General features: G+C 44.2%; 1 long non-coding RNA gene across 1 annotated transcript in view; it reads right to left on the bottom strand.

Annotated features, from left to right (window-relative positions):
* LOC146360201 (uncharacterized) overlaps positions 1–15,027 on the bottom strand; it is a 177,440-nt gene that overhangs the window by 58,462 nt on the left and 103,951 nt on the right. Inside the window, exon 3 of the long non-coding RNA XR_014786960.1 lies at positions 12,267–12,343. This is a non-coding gene — a long non-coding RNA (uncharacterized LOC146360201). The remainder of the gene's footprint in view (positions 1–12,266; positions 12,344–15,027) is intronic.

Raw genomic sequence — 15,027 nt, 5'->3', positions numbered from 1 at the left:
GGGGGCCCTTAGGATGTTTGTAGGATCCTGTCCCATAAGATTTTATCCCATTACCTATCCTGAAAGCTGTACAATGAGTTATCAATACTTGCCCAAGCTCAGAATACACTCCAAAATTCATGTTGAATACCACTACACCTTTTAAATGCGGAAGGAGTTTAAAGTTGGCTTTAGGAAACCATATGGCAAAGTGATAAGCCAGGATGAACAAAGGAAAATAAAAGCACAGACTACAATGTTAATATGCTATGTTTAATTATATTCCTTTGTGTTAGAACAATGGTGAAAACATTTTGCCTGCCACTGTGCAACTCTGAATGCCAGAATGAAAATTTAGCTGCAAACTTTTACACATCTACAGCTTGGATGTGGTTACAATTTGACAAGCAGAACATATTCAAGTCCAGGTGAAAACATTAAATGTAGTGTCATAGAAAATCAAAACAATTATTTCTTTTTAAAAGTCTTTTTAGTTATTAACAGCTGCAAGTCATCCAGCTTTCATATCTCCTGGGCAATCTGACAGTAATGGAAAGGGCTCCCTCAGGAAAGAGTCTGTATCACATGATCTCAGCATAAATATCAAAGATTGTGAAAACTAAGAACATCCTCCCTGTGGAATCCTGAATAATATATATTTTCTTAAAGCACGTGAACAAGATCAAAATAGGGATGTATCCATAGAAGCCATCAGTAAAACAGACAGATAAACAGAGAAATTATTAGTGGATGTGAAATATTTTTGAAGGCACGGCCCTCTTTAATAAGGCCAATGCAAAGCCACCATACATTCCAGATTTTGAGGATTTTATTTATTTATTTATTATTAAATTTATTAATCGTCCATCTGGCTGGTCACCCAGCCACTCTGGGCGATGTACAACACACAATAAAAACAGTTTAAAACAATAAAATTCTACAATAAAAACATTTTCTAAAATACCCTAACCCACCCCAAATGCCTGCCTGAACAACAACATTTTTAATGCATGACGGAAGCTCATTAAAGAGGGGGCATGATGGAGTTCCCTAGGGAGGGAGTTCCACAGAGTGGGGGCCACCACAGAAAAGGCCCTCTCCCTCATCCCCACCAGTCTAGCTGTCCTGGCTGATGGGACAGAGAGAAGGCCATCCGAGGCTGATCTTGTTAAGAGGCCTGTCTGGTGCTGCTGGAGGCGCTCCTTAAGATAGGCTGGGCCGGAACCATATAGGGTTTTAAAGGTCAAAACCAACACCTTGAATTTGGCCCGGAAAACAACTGGTAACCAGTGCAACTCCTTCAGCACTGGAGTGATGTGATCTCGCCGGTGGCTGCCTTTAATCAGGCGAGCCGCCGCGTTCTGTACCAGCTGCAGTTTCCGAACCGTCTTCAAGGGTAACCCCACGTAGAGCGCATTACAGTAGTCTAAACGAGAGGAGACCAGGGCATGTACTACCGATGGGAGCAGATGGTCGGGAAGGAAGGGGCGCAGCCGCCGTATCAGATGGAGTTGATACAGCGGTGTCCAGCTCACAGCTGACACCTGAGCCTCCATGGGCAGCTGGGAGTCCAAAATGACCCCCAGGCTGCAGGCCTGGTCTTTCAAGGGTAGCCGTACCCCATTCAACACCAGGTCAACATCCCCCAGCCTCCTCTTGTCTCCCACCAAAAGTACCTCGGTCTTGTCAGGGTTCAGCTTCAGCCTATTCCTCCCCATCCAGCCACTCACCGTCTCCAGACATTTGGACAGGGATTCTACGGCCAACCTTGGTGAAGATTTAAACGAGAGGTAGAGCTGCGTGTCATCCGCATATTGATGACACTGCACCCCAAACCTCCTGATGATAGCCCCCAGCGGCTTCACAGAGATGTTAAATAGCATCGGGGAGAGGATGGAACCCTGTGGCACCCCACAAGTAAGTGGCCACGGGTCCAAAACCTCCTCTCCCAGTGCTACCCTCTGGTACCTGCCGGAGAGGAAGGACCGGAACCACCGCAATACGGTGTCCCCAATGCCCAACCCCTCCAGGCGGTCCAGGAGGATACCGTGGTCAACGGTATCGAAAGCCGCTGAGAGGTCGAGGAGAACAAGGAAGGAGCATTCACCCCTATCCAGAGCCCTCCTCATATCATCTACCAAGGCGACCAAGGCCGCTTCTGTCCCATGCCCAGGCCTGAAGCCCGACTGAAATGGGTCTAGATAATCAGTTTCTTCCAAGTGTGCCTTCAACTGCACCGCCACCACCCGCTCAATCACCTTGCCCAAAAATGGCAGATTTGAGACTGGGTGAAAGTTGTTCAAAACTTGAGGATCCAAGGAGGGCTTCTTTAAGAGCGGTCTTATCACTGCCTTCTTGAGGGCTGATGGCATCACTCCCTCCTCAAGGGAGGTGTTCACCACCGCCTTGATCCCCTCACCCAGTCTCTCTCTGCAGCTCATAATGAGCCAAGATGCGCAAGGATCAAGTAAGCAGGTGGTCGGCCGTACCGATGAAAGCACCTTGTCCACTTCATCAGGAGGAAGAAGCTGGAACCGATCCCACAAAACCGGTTTGCCACAGGCCGCCTCTTGCTCACTAACTGTATCCACAGCGTGCAGAGTAACACACCTAATCTGATCAATTTTATCTGCAAAGTGCCTTGCCAAGGCCTCACAGGAGGCCTTAGAATGCTCCAGTGGTTCCGGAGCCACAGGACCAACCAGGCTCCGGACCACTTGGAACAGCCTCCTGGGACAGCACTCTGCAGACGCGATAGACGGAGCATAATATTCCTTTTTTGCTGTCTTCACCACCATGTGATAGGCTGAAGATACAGCTCTAGCCCGTGTCTGATCGTCTTTGGAGCGAGACTTCCGCTGCCGGTGCTCTAGCTGTCTCACCTCCTGTTTCAGAGCTCGTAACCGCGGATTGAACCATGGTGCAGTCCAAGCCCTGTTTAGGGGGAGAGGGCATTTCGGAGCCACCTGATCTAATGCCCCAGTGATTGCGGCATTCCAGCCACCCACCAGGGTCTCGACCGAGTGGCCGTTGGCATGCCCCAGAGAATCCCCAAGCGCGTTCAGGAATCCATTTGGATCCATAAGACGCCTGGGGCGGACCATTTTAATGGGTCCTCCACCCCTGTAGAGGGGTTGTGGAACCGAGAAGTCCAACGTCACCAGATAGTGACGTTTCAAAAAATTTGAAATTTTTATTTCAAATCAGCTTTCAATGTGAGAACCTGGGTGTGTTTCCACGCTATCAGCTTCACCTAGCTTTCAGCTTTGTTACAGTGTTTCCCCAATCACATCTGCTCCTTTTCCAGTTTCCACAGTGCTTAAAGTCCCAGCTTATCACTGCTGTAGCCTGGGCTCTGTGTTGTTTCCACTGAGCTCTAATCGAATTATTTTCTTGATGACTGGGTGGAGTCTGGGTTGAGTCTGATTACCTCATCCGTTTTCCTGCCTCCTCCTCTTGCTGAGTCCCTCCTCCTTCTCCCCCTTCTGCTCTGCTCCAGTTTCCCAGTCTGGCCAGTCTCCTCCCTTCCGAGCCCTTTTTTCCTCCCTTTAAAGTGAGTTTTAAAGCGTAATTGTGCTTCAACGAAGAGGAGTGAAAAAGCAGAGGCGCAGCTGCACGTTAACAGGCACTGCGACCCTTCCCATTGTTCCTGTAGTGTGCCGCTCCAGTTACAACTTCTCTGCACCATTATAAGTCACGGACAGAAACATACGTCGAGGTGGGGTGGAGGGATTGGAAGTGAACATCATCAGACTGGCAGGGGCTGCTCAACCAATCAGAGAAGCTCCCCCCTCCAGGCTCTACTCCCCTTAATGGCAATGTCAGGAACAAACCTCATTGACCACAACGGGAGTTACTTCTGAGTAGACTTCCTGGATGTATGCCTCATTCCGCCCATTTTTTTCCTTTCCCTCTAAATAGCAGGCTACCGCATTAGCAGGCACACACTAAGTCACTATCACACCATTGCACAAGTCTGCCATCAAAACGCATACCCTCAATGTCAGTATGTTGCTATGACTCTATCACTCAATCACAAAATAGTACTAACACGCATTTGTGCTATTGCGTGATAGCGCATTAGTCCAGGGGTGCTTGCTGACTCCTGTTAAGGTCAAGAAGGCTTGTTCCAGAAAATGCGCTATTGTGTGGTAGCGCTATCGCACAATAGCACAAATACATGTTAGTGCTATTTCGCGATTGAGTGGTAGAGTCATAAGAAGATACTGACATAGAGGATGTGCATACTGATGGAAGACCTGGGCAATAGTGTGATAATGAGATAGCGACTTAGCGTGTAATACGAAAACTAGACTATGATGCTTGTGGCATCCTTTCCCTGGTCCAAACGACACAAAGGAATATTAGCTGTGGATCCTCCCCACATGTAGTTCTGGGGAAGCAACCTGAGATAAACCTGATTTTCAGGCTGTAGTGGGACTATTTGCTTTCCTGCGACAGCAGGCTTATTTTCTAGTGTTCTAGTGCTTATTTTCAATGATGTTTTAAAAGTTGGTCCCTCGGCACTCCAAAACGGCGCTGAAACTTCCAGAAAACAGGGAGGGAAAGGGTTGGATCACTGAAGTCATGAGCAACACACCCAAAAGGGCTGGGCTACACGTCCCATGGGCAGGACTATGATACCGAACCCAGTGCAGTTGTGGAAACAGGTCAGTAACGGAGCCGATGGAAAAGTTGGACTATAACCAGTCTCAGAAGAAGTGGTTTTTCTGCAATAAAATGTGGGGCTGGTGCTGAATGGCCACAATGTCCTGGAAACACAGAGACTTCACTGCGCAGCCAGGTTGGAGTAAATCGCTGGTGGAAACAGAGCCCCTGTTTTTCTGTGTCCTGGATGATGAGTAGCTTTTGATGTTACATCTCACCAAAGGAACAGGAAGTATAAGTGGCGTGCATTGCCTGCTTTCACACTTCTCTGCAGTGTCGAAACTGGGGGCTCACATATCTCCCCTGTGAAGTTGGTATGAGCAGTTCACATATCTCACCACAGAAGAGATGCGTGATGCTCGCCCAGGCCCAATGCCAGCATGCAACATGGTTTGCTTCTGCTGAAGTCCTCCTTATTTTATATAGATTTACCTGGGGCTAAAAGGAGCGCACAGCTAACAGGCAGCAGCCACAGTGTGCCACCATTGTCCCTCGCAGGGCGACCACAGCAGAGCACAATTGCTACCCATGCCATGCTCCAACTTCCACACAGCTCTCTGATGTGTAAAACTGCTTTATACGATGCCAGGATGGAGCCAGCTTCATCAATAAGTATTGAGGTTCAGTGACAAGTGAGACAAAACACTGCTTACACCTCTTACTGCCTTTGTGTTAGGACTGATTAAGCAATCTGGTGTAGTATTTCCAGTCACGTTGCCAATTTGGTTTTCTTCTTTACCCTGAGTTATGAAGGAGAGCATATGTGTGGTGTAGTGGCGAGAGAGTTGGACTAGGAGTCAGGAGATCCAGGTTCTAGTCCCCACTCAGACATGGAAGCTCACTGGGTGACTTTGGGCCAGTCACAGACTCTCAGCCCAACCCACCTCACAGGGTTATTGTGAGGATAAAATGGAGGAGGAGGATTGTGTAAGCCACCTTGGGTTCCTTAAGGAGGTAAAAAGATGGGATATAAATGTAATAAAAATAAATAAATAAATAAATAAATATGCCTTGAACAAATCAGACGCGGGGGACGCTGCGCTTACAAGTATTTGTGCCACTCATAACATGTGGTTAGCTCAGTCCAAACTAGGGGATGTATACCAAGACAGGTGCAATGGCTGTTTTGCACAAAAAAACAGCACACTGTTCTGCTTTGCATAGCAATAATAAACCTTCTAATTTGCTGCTTCTACTAGAACTGCTAATCTATTTCCCTTAGGACAGAACTTCACATTACGGACAATGGTTGGCTGCCACAGAATATACCAGCCTGCATCTCCTTCCCTCTCCACCATAAGAATGTAAGAAGAGTCCTGTTGGATCAGACCGAGGGTCCATCTAGTCCAGCATTCTGTTCACACAGTGGCCAACCAGCTGCCTATGGGAATCCCACAAGCATGTTCCCCAGCCACTGGTGTACATGGGCATAGTGCCTCTGATCTGGAGGTAGCATAGAGCTATCAGGACTAGTAGCCATTAATAGCCTTATCCTCTATGAATTTGTCCAATCCCCTTTTAAAGTCATCCAAATCGGTGGCCATCACTACATCCTGTGGAAGTGAATTCCATAGTTTCACTATAAGTTGTATTGTGTTAACCAATAGCATGCACTGCAGCCTACCCTAACCTGGTGCCCCCCATGTTGAGTATACCTCCCATCATCCCTGAACATTGGCCATGTTGGCTGGGATGATGGGAACTGCAGTCAACACATCTGGAGGGCACCAGATTAGGGAAGTTTGATATGTGACAAAATATGTGATGTTGTGCTTCATCATGCCCCAGCAGCTCTTTACTGGCTGCTGCTGGAACAAGACAATTGTCCCAGAGGAGACCTCTAAGGACAGTAAGTCCTATCCTGCAGATATGCTGCCAAACAGTTCCAGAGAACTCAAAACCAGAGTAGGAAACATCTGCAGCATCTGCAGCCAATAATTCCTCTAGGTGGGCTCAAAGAACGCAGACATCTCTCATCCTAAAAGCAGTGGTGTGGTGGTAAATTTTGAAGTTTTGCATAAAATCCAATTATTAGGATCCGCATGACTGCAATCCTGTGCATAGTTCATGAACTCCATTGAACTCAGTGCTGCTTCCTTCTAACTGCATAGGCTTAACTAGTAAGGCACACCAAGTTTTAAAAAAAGAACTTCAACCAGATGAAGCTGGACAGACATCTGTCAGGGATGCTTTGACTTAGATTTCTGCATTGAGCAGGGGGTTGGACTCGATGGTCTTATAGGCCCCTTCCAGCCCTACTATTCTGTGATTCTAATTAGAAATGCAAACCATCTAGCAAAGAAATTTTACCATTTAAACTTCTAGTATGTAGTAGGAATTCTATCAAAGAAAATGAAAGAAGTATCTAGCCTTTGCTTAATTATTTTCCTCATTCGCTGACTGCCTATATGATAATCTGTCATAAACTATAGTAAAACTTGAAGGCCTTATTATCACTTCATTCACTTGTCAGAACATATTCTAAATTAGTAAAACGCCTGTTGTCTAAGGGCTAACTCCACCATAACTTGACTACCTCTACCACAATGGGAGTTTCCCTTCCTCCTCCTGCAGCCCTCCACATGTCCCCCAAATCTGCTCTGGAGGCTGCAGGGGAGAGGGGAAATTGATTTGCTGGCAATGTCTGTTCTGCTGGCAGAAAGGCACCACTGGACACAACCAAATAAAAGAAAATACAACATATATTCCCTCCTGGTTTAGTGGTCAGATGTGCACATTATTTAGGAAATACATTAAGAAGTATCAAAAGGAAACTTGATTCAGATCAACTGTTTAAATTGGCTTTGCTTACTGATTTAAATCATAGTATAAAACAATTGATTTAAAATTTAAATCAATCCATCCTGTTTTAAAGAGCCCTTCTTTCTGTACAGGCATCTCTACACCAGTCTAAAATCCTGCATTTAAAGCAGGGCTTTCTGCGTCCGTTTTAAATGCAGGATCACAGCGACTCCCTTTTTCATGTGCTTCCTTCCCCCCCTCCTTCTCCCCGTATCTGAATCTTCCATTATCTTTCATTGATCTTGCTCCTCTTCTTGCCGCCTTTCCTCTTTTCACAGAGGAAACTGAAGCGGAACACAATGGGGTAATTTGACAGCTCATTCATTATCTGCAATCTATTTAAAAATGGAACAAAGGGCATTTAATGCAGGAGACACCGAGCAGGGTCACAGCGTCATGTAAAGAGCCTGCAAACATTTGTGAAGGAGCAATCTCAATCGCAGGATATAAGCTCTGTGTGAAGCAGCCCTACAGGAATTTGACACAACCTACATTCTGGCATACAAGTCATGCTGCCATAGCATCTAGTTTACATTTACATTACATTAAAAAAAAAAAAATTACCAGCCAGGACAACCAAAGGGCACATTTTCTGTTTGATGAACACTGGTTTAACCTCTTCTCATCAGCAACAAGGTAATTTTAAAACACATGCTGCTTACTCATTTTAACCCAGAAACCGACACGCTAGAGTGATTATATGTAGGCGACAGCATAGCACTCTTCCCCCATTAGGTTGTCAGGAGTTCAGCAATATACACATGACCCCAAAAAAGTCTCCTCTTGTAAATGTGAACACTGTAGACCCAGTTTCATTTACTGTAATCTATAACCACTTGAAACACGCACACGCACAGAAATTCCAATAGAAAAAAGCACCAAATTGACGAGTGATAGTTTGCTAACCAGCACCTTTCAAATTCTGCTTTCACCTACAATGACATTGTAGTTTTTATACTCTCTCTCTCTCTCTCTCTCTGGGATGAGGGTATATTTCTGTAGTCAAACATTTCTTGGTCATTCATTTACTACTAGGCTTACACCAAAAAACTAAGGACTGAAGCCTCTTCAAGCAAAGCAGTTCTTTCCTCTTATCTGGTAGCTGTGGACTGCTACAGACAAAGGTTTGTATCCAGTGGTGTCATTCCACTAGGACAAAGCTGCAACCAAATGCAGAAACTCTGTTTTTATCCTTGCCTAAGTGTCAAATCCAATACTTTGATTCTGCTTGCAAAAGCTGTTATACAAGCAGTTGGTTGTACGTTTCACTGCTCAGTGTTCAATCTGTCTGCAGCACACAGTTTGTCTGCAAGCCTGTTCTCAACTAGGTATGATCCTAAAGCTAAAACAGAACAGTTTTAAAAATGAAACATTAAGAGTTAGACTGTAAAAACCTGATACATAACAGAACTCCATCCTACCCTTGTGAAACTGCAATGAATTTTGGATCATTCCTCTGCTTACTAGGAAGAGCAGCTAAAACTTAAAAGTCCAGTATATGCTTAAGCAACACAATCTGCAAAAAGAAAAAGAAAGAAAAGGACAGGACAGGACAGGACAGGACAGGATAGGATAGGATAGGATGGGGAGAGGGCTCATACATAAACTTCTTTACCAGAGCATATGCGCCAATCATCACGGACTGTAAGAATACATTTTTAATGTATCCTTAGGTTTCATTTCCAGAGATGTTCCACACAGGACCTAACTTTTAGTTTACAGCTCTGAAACTTTCATGGCTCTTTGGATTTAAGTGGGATTCATTCTTCTGATTGGAACCAATGGGAACTTCCTCTCATTGTGAGCAGCAGTTATGTGGGGAGGTACGATTTTGACTGGGACCACAGTACATAAATCCTAACCAGGCCTGTTCTGCCATCACCACCACTGCACCGGCTATTTATGCTGTAAAAAGTCAACTGCACAGAGGCAAACTACATGACAAATGTCCTGTCTAGCTGGCCCCTAAACTTTGCAAAGGTGGATATAGTCCCTTGCTAACACTGCTGTCCTGTGGATCGTTCCATTCATGTCCCATTTGAAATGGCTGGTACTTTCACAACGCTGCTGTGCACAGAGAGGAAGTCTAAGGGCATGTTTCCTCAGCAAACAACAATGTTCCCAAACTGGAGCTTACCAAGATAACACAAATGTGTGTGTGTGGGGGGGACACATCTGTAGATAAGAATTGGTGGGTGGGTGGTGCCATTTGTGACATTTTCTGTCCAAAATGTGACATTTTCTCACATGCGCCAATTCTACTCTACAAATGCCCCCCTGAAGGCAATTAGCTGTTTTTGCTTCTGGTCCCACAGCCCAGCTAGGGGCAGGGAGAATGGGCTGGCAAGAAAGATTTGATGGGTGGGGGAAAGCTCTCCCCCTCCCACCATCTGGCCCCTGCAAATGTCCCTCCACAGCCATATGTTAAGCATTTCATAAAATACAGGACTGGAAACCCCATGCTTGCATCATAACATAGCCGTCCACTCTTGTGTCTCCTACATGTTGACTATCAAAGCTCCCAGGAGGAATTAAAAAGAAATTACATATTATAACTTAGGGATAATATAGTGCAAGCTGATCTGCTTCCTGATACAGCATGGTTAGACAAAATGTCAGGTCCTTTGTGAGCAAAGAACTTTATTCTGGGTAAAGATATAGACAAGAGTGTGAATACAAGGTCTATCTAGAAGTCTAGATAGACTTCTAGTACCAGCAACTAGCCAGAGACTCACTGTATACAGGACAATTTTCCTACAGGGCTTTCACTTCCATGTAGGAAAACGATATACATAGCAACTATTTGCAGTAGAGAAGAGGTTTTCCTACAATTAAGTGATATTCATGGAGGAAATGGTCCTCTGTGTGAAGCATCCTGATAAATTCTTCTCAGAACAAGGAAGTGTGTGTGTCGGGGGGGGGGGAGGAGACTTCAGTTTTATCAGGGCAGGGACCAATCAGCAGCGCTTTGGGAGTCACCTGACCAGATGTCAGTATGTTGTTGAACAGGACTTTTAGTGGGGCTGGATTGGCAGATTATAACACATCCTACTACGTAGGGAGGGAAACCAACCAATAAACCTCCATAGTGGAGCCAGTACCAAAGTCTGTAACTGATAGGTCTGTTTGCTGGTAATAGGGGAAGAAGGTGTCTATCTTTCAGTTTGGAAAACAGGCGAAATGCCAATTCTTGGATGATTCATTACAAATCAGACAGGGGTAGGTGGGTATCTATCTATCTCTACTGTAGACAAGCTTCAAAACTCACAGTGCCTGATGCATGGACAATGTACAGGTGTGGGATGGGAGGACAGCTGGGTTGAATTACCAACTGACCACCTATGATTGAACTGCTGTCAAATATTCCATGAAGGCAAGAATGCTACTGTGTGGATGGACTTACCTTAAAAATATCATGTCATTTGTTAGCAAGGGTAGCAGTGAGGGCTATTTGCATGTAGCAGTACATGCAACCTAGAAGCTAACCTAGAAACATAGGAACATTTCTTACATTGGCCACCTATTAGGACTGCAGGCATCACCAAACATGAATGCAAGCAAGCATCAGGAGCAAAGCTCAATGCTTAGGACCACCCAAGATTCAATCCTTGCTACAGGAACCAGGCAGTATCCCAATTCATGGGATCTGGCAGGTGACTCCATAAAGCTCCTATGTGGGACTGGGCTCAGGTGTAGAAATTTAAAAACTTTTAAACAGTTAAAGGCACAATCCTATGCATGTTTAGACAGAAAAAAGTCATACAACTCCTAGCATTCCCCAGCCAGCACTGCTGGAAGCTGTAGGGCTTTTTTCTGTGTAAACATGCATATAATTGCACCCTAATTTAGTTAACTGTTATTGTGAAGCAATTAATGTTTTCATAATTAGCATAATGTTGTGATTAAAGTCTGGTGTTGTTATGTTGTTTGTCTGATTAAGCTGATGCTTTAAAAATACTTGACCATTATTTGACTGGTCAATTAACCCTTTAAAAATAATAATAATAATAATAATAATTATTATTATTATTATTATTATTATTACTCCTCAAATGCCCAACCCTAGTTGGTAGCCTGTTGGCATGCACTGAATGTGAAACAAACCTGTGGCTGTTTCAGGAGTGCAAAGTCACTGGATTCACCTGCAAGATTCCCACCGATTTGAATTATCAGCCTTACATGCTGAATTGTCCATATGTTAAGTTTCATAGCATTGTCAGCACAGTCAATCCAACGGCATAGCAACAAGTTACTCAAATCATCTTCTTGTATATCATGAAATAGAGGAAATGATTCAGCCAGGATTGCCATCTCAACACTGTGTGTATTTAAAGGGGGACACTCTGGATTTGTGGTACAAGTGTTACAAAGAGAACTATGTAAATTGATTTTTTTGTTATAAGGGACACCTTCTAAAATCAGGGACATCCAACAACTATAGCTCTGTCTTGTACCAAGTTTGTCCAAGAACCAGCACTGAATTCTGAAATCAGTTTCCCAGGAGAGGGGACAAGCAGTTCTCTGCACCACTTGACTGCTCAGTGTTCAGTCTGTCTGCAACACAGACAGTTTGTTTGCAAGCCTGTTCTCAACTAAGTATGATCCTAAAGTTAAAACATAACAATTTTTAAAAGGTGAAACATTAAGAACTAGAATTTTAAAAACCTGATACACAACAGAACCACATTCTGCCCCTGTGAGAATGCAATGAATTCTGGACCATGCCTCTGCTTACTGGGGAAAACAACTAAAATTCCAGTATATGCTTAAGTAGCACAATCTGCAAAAATAAAAAGAAAGAAAATGGACATGCTTACCATTGGACTTCTTTTCCTTTCTTTTCTTCCTTCCATACTCTTTGAAAGAAGGTGTCCATCGGGATAAAAACTGTGATCTAGAGATGGTTAGTGTGTTATTAAAGATGGGTTTAGAAGAACTGCTAGCACCAAAGGCATAATATAACTTATTTCCCTTCATTAAAAAATAATTCATGAAATGATTAAGAGGGGAGAAAAAACACAACTCAGCCTTCATGCTCACTGTAACCAGATTACTCATGCTGACTCACCAACCACCACTTCCTCTCGTTACATTCTCTTCATACTTCAGAGTATGACTAGTCAACTTCTCAGGATCTCTGTATCTTAATTTCTTCCAGGAAGGAGCCTTTTCAGTCTATACCGTGGGAGGAAAATATTTTCCAACACTGTTTAAATAAAGACATCCTGCTCTCCATTCTATTCCATCTGAAAGAAGCAATTGTATCCCACAAAGAAAAATATGTTTGGGGTGTTGCTTTTCTCTCTCTCTTACTCACACACAGACCTGGTTCGCACGTAATACCCAGTTCCTGGGTTAAATAACCCAGGAATTGGCGTGGCTGTGCAGGAACAAGAGTGCAGCTTCCCACCTGCTCGCAACTTCTGTTTTACGAAACTACAAACCATGGGCAATTGTTGGGTTAACTCTGGGTTGTTTAACCCATAAACATGACTGAATGCAGAAGCAATGAGTGCGCAGGAGGCAACGTGCACAGGAGCAACAAGTGCACACTTTCTCGTTGCTGCTCAGCCTCGACAATTCCTGGCTTAAACAACCCAGAAATTGTTCTGACATGCAAAAAGTGCCATAGAGTCAGGAATTACAGATAGTATTCAACGTTTAGTGGATGCACTTGAAATACTTATGTATTGCCATCATTTATTCTTGTACCTGATTTATAGTAATCTTGCTCAAAATGAAAAATGAATAACCTTAAAATAACAATCACGAGTAGTAGAACATATTTGTCATAATGAGAAAGAATTATTTTTACAGGCAAGGTGTGCGTATACTGTGATTCTGTGCAGGCACTGAAAAGCCTCTGGCACTGGCTGCAGAAATCAGCTTCCTAAGACGGTCAGCTTTCTTTATGACTGCAAAGACATGATTGAGATAGGGTGGCCATGTGTCCCACTTTACCATCCTCTACTTGAATGGCTGTCCAGTCCAAGTTTGGATTAAAGATAAACGAACATCAAGAAGGGAGAGCAGGGACTTTCAAGTTGCCTATCAACAGCAGACTGAGCAGGGAACTGGTCACAGGCTTCCCCACTACGGTGAGATGGGTTGTTTCTATTTAAATTATAGTAATTATTTCTAAATGTGCATCTATTCATATAACTTAGCACATGCAAATCCGTGCATACAACTTTTTTGGTAAAGAATGTCCTCTTTTGGGCAATTGGGAGGTGGCCACTCTGTGAAAGCTCAGAAGCAAGAATAATGGCTTCTAAATAAGAATTCCAGTAGTCAGAGGAGTGGGGCTCCAGCAGATTGCACCTCCACATAACTAGCAGAAACAGAATAACCTATGTAAAATAACATAAAAATGCAAACCGTATGAATCTGCGTAATTTATACAGGTTTTGGAATTCAGTTTTTCCTGGAACAAAATCTGGGTTGCTCTGCTGCAGAATTACATACTTAGCGTAGAATACATACACAGCTGATCTTTTAGAACGGTCCCAAGCTTCAGTCTCAAAACTACTAATACAGAATACCTATTCAGCACCACCAATATACTACTATACATAGCCATATTCTGACCTGGTAGTCTTAACCTTAGAAATTTCTAGGATCATGGGAAAATGGGGAGCTGCCTTAATAATGAGTTCAGACCATTGGTCCATCTAGCCTAGAACTGTCAACACTGACTGGCAGCAGCCCTCCAGAGTTTCAGGCAGGACGTCTTCCAACCCTACTTGGAGATACAGGGGAGGGACAGAACTTGGGACTTTCTTCGTGCAAAGCACATGCTCTGCCACTGAGCCATGGCCCTTTCCCAAAGGAACCGGTAACAACTTTAAAATGACAGAGCTAACCTGGTAGCCAACCCTCCAGAAGAAACTATTACCTAGCACATTTCTCTACTCCCCAGTTCCATCATCAATATGGCAAAAACCATAAAACAAGCCTAATAGCATGCTTTGAGACATTGTACTGGCTTTACTATGGTGCCTACCCAGAAGGGACAAGACAGAGATGGTGGAAGAGATCAGGGATTGAACAGGAGTAGTGGGGATAGGTCAGGGGGATTAGGTGGCAGCAAAGGAGCAAAAAATCAGTATTACACACTAGCATTTCTGCTAGCAAGTATGTAAACTGAGAACAATCGACATACCCCCTTAATCACCTGTTTACCTTCACCTGGGAGCTTTAAATGTGGCTTCCCATTATATAACCGTGGGTTTGCTATCAGCCATGGTGGGTTGTCATGTTGTTCAAAGCTGGTGCAGTTTCTTCAGGATGGCTTATTTTTCATGAACAAGCCACCCTGAGAACCGATGGCTTGTTTTAGGGTTGTTGATACCCATGGTGGTTTGTTGTGTAGTTTCAGCCTGGCAGGGTGACTTTGTCATGGGTTGCCGGGAATAGCTACAGAACCAGCTGGCAAGAGGAACGAAAACCCCTGCCACTCCTCACAGCCTCGCTCGCTCATGCCACCACCATCCTCCCTCATCCCTTTTCAGTGCCCTCTGCCCCATGTCTCTAAAAATTGCAAAGAAAGGACACTGGAGAGTGTCTGAATGCATTTGC

This window comes from Heloderma suspectum, chromosome 1 (assembly GCF_057233095.1).
Source record: "Heloderma suspectum isolate Gila_16-S chromosome 1, 16-S_ref, whole genome shotgun sequence".
Classification (NCBI taxonomy): domain Eukaryota; kingdom Metazoa; phylum Chordata; class Lepidosauria; order Squamata; family Helodermatidae; genus Heloderma; species Heloderma suspectum.
The sequence above is the reverse complement of the archived record's forward strand: the minus strand, read 5'-3'. Positions and strand labels throughout refer to the sequence as shown.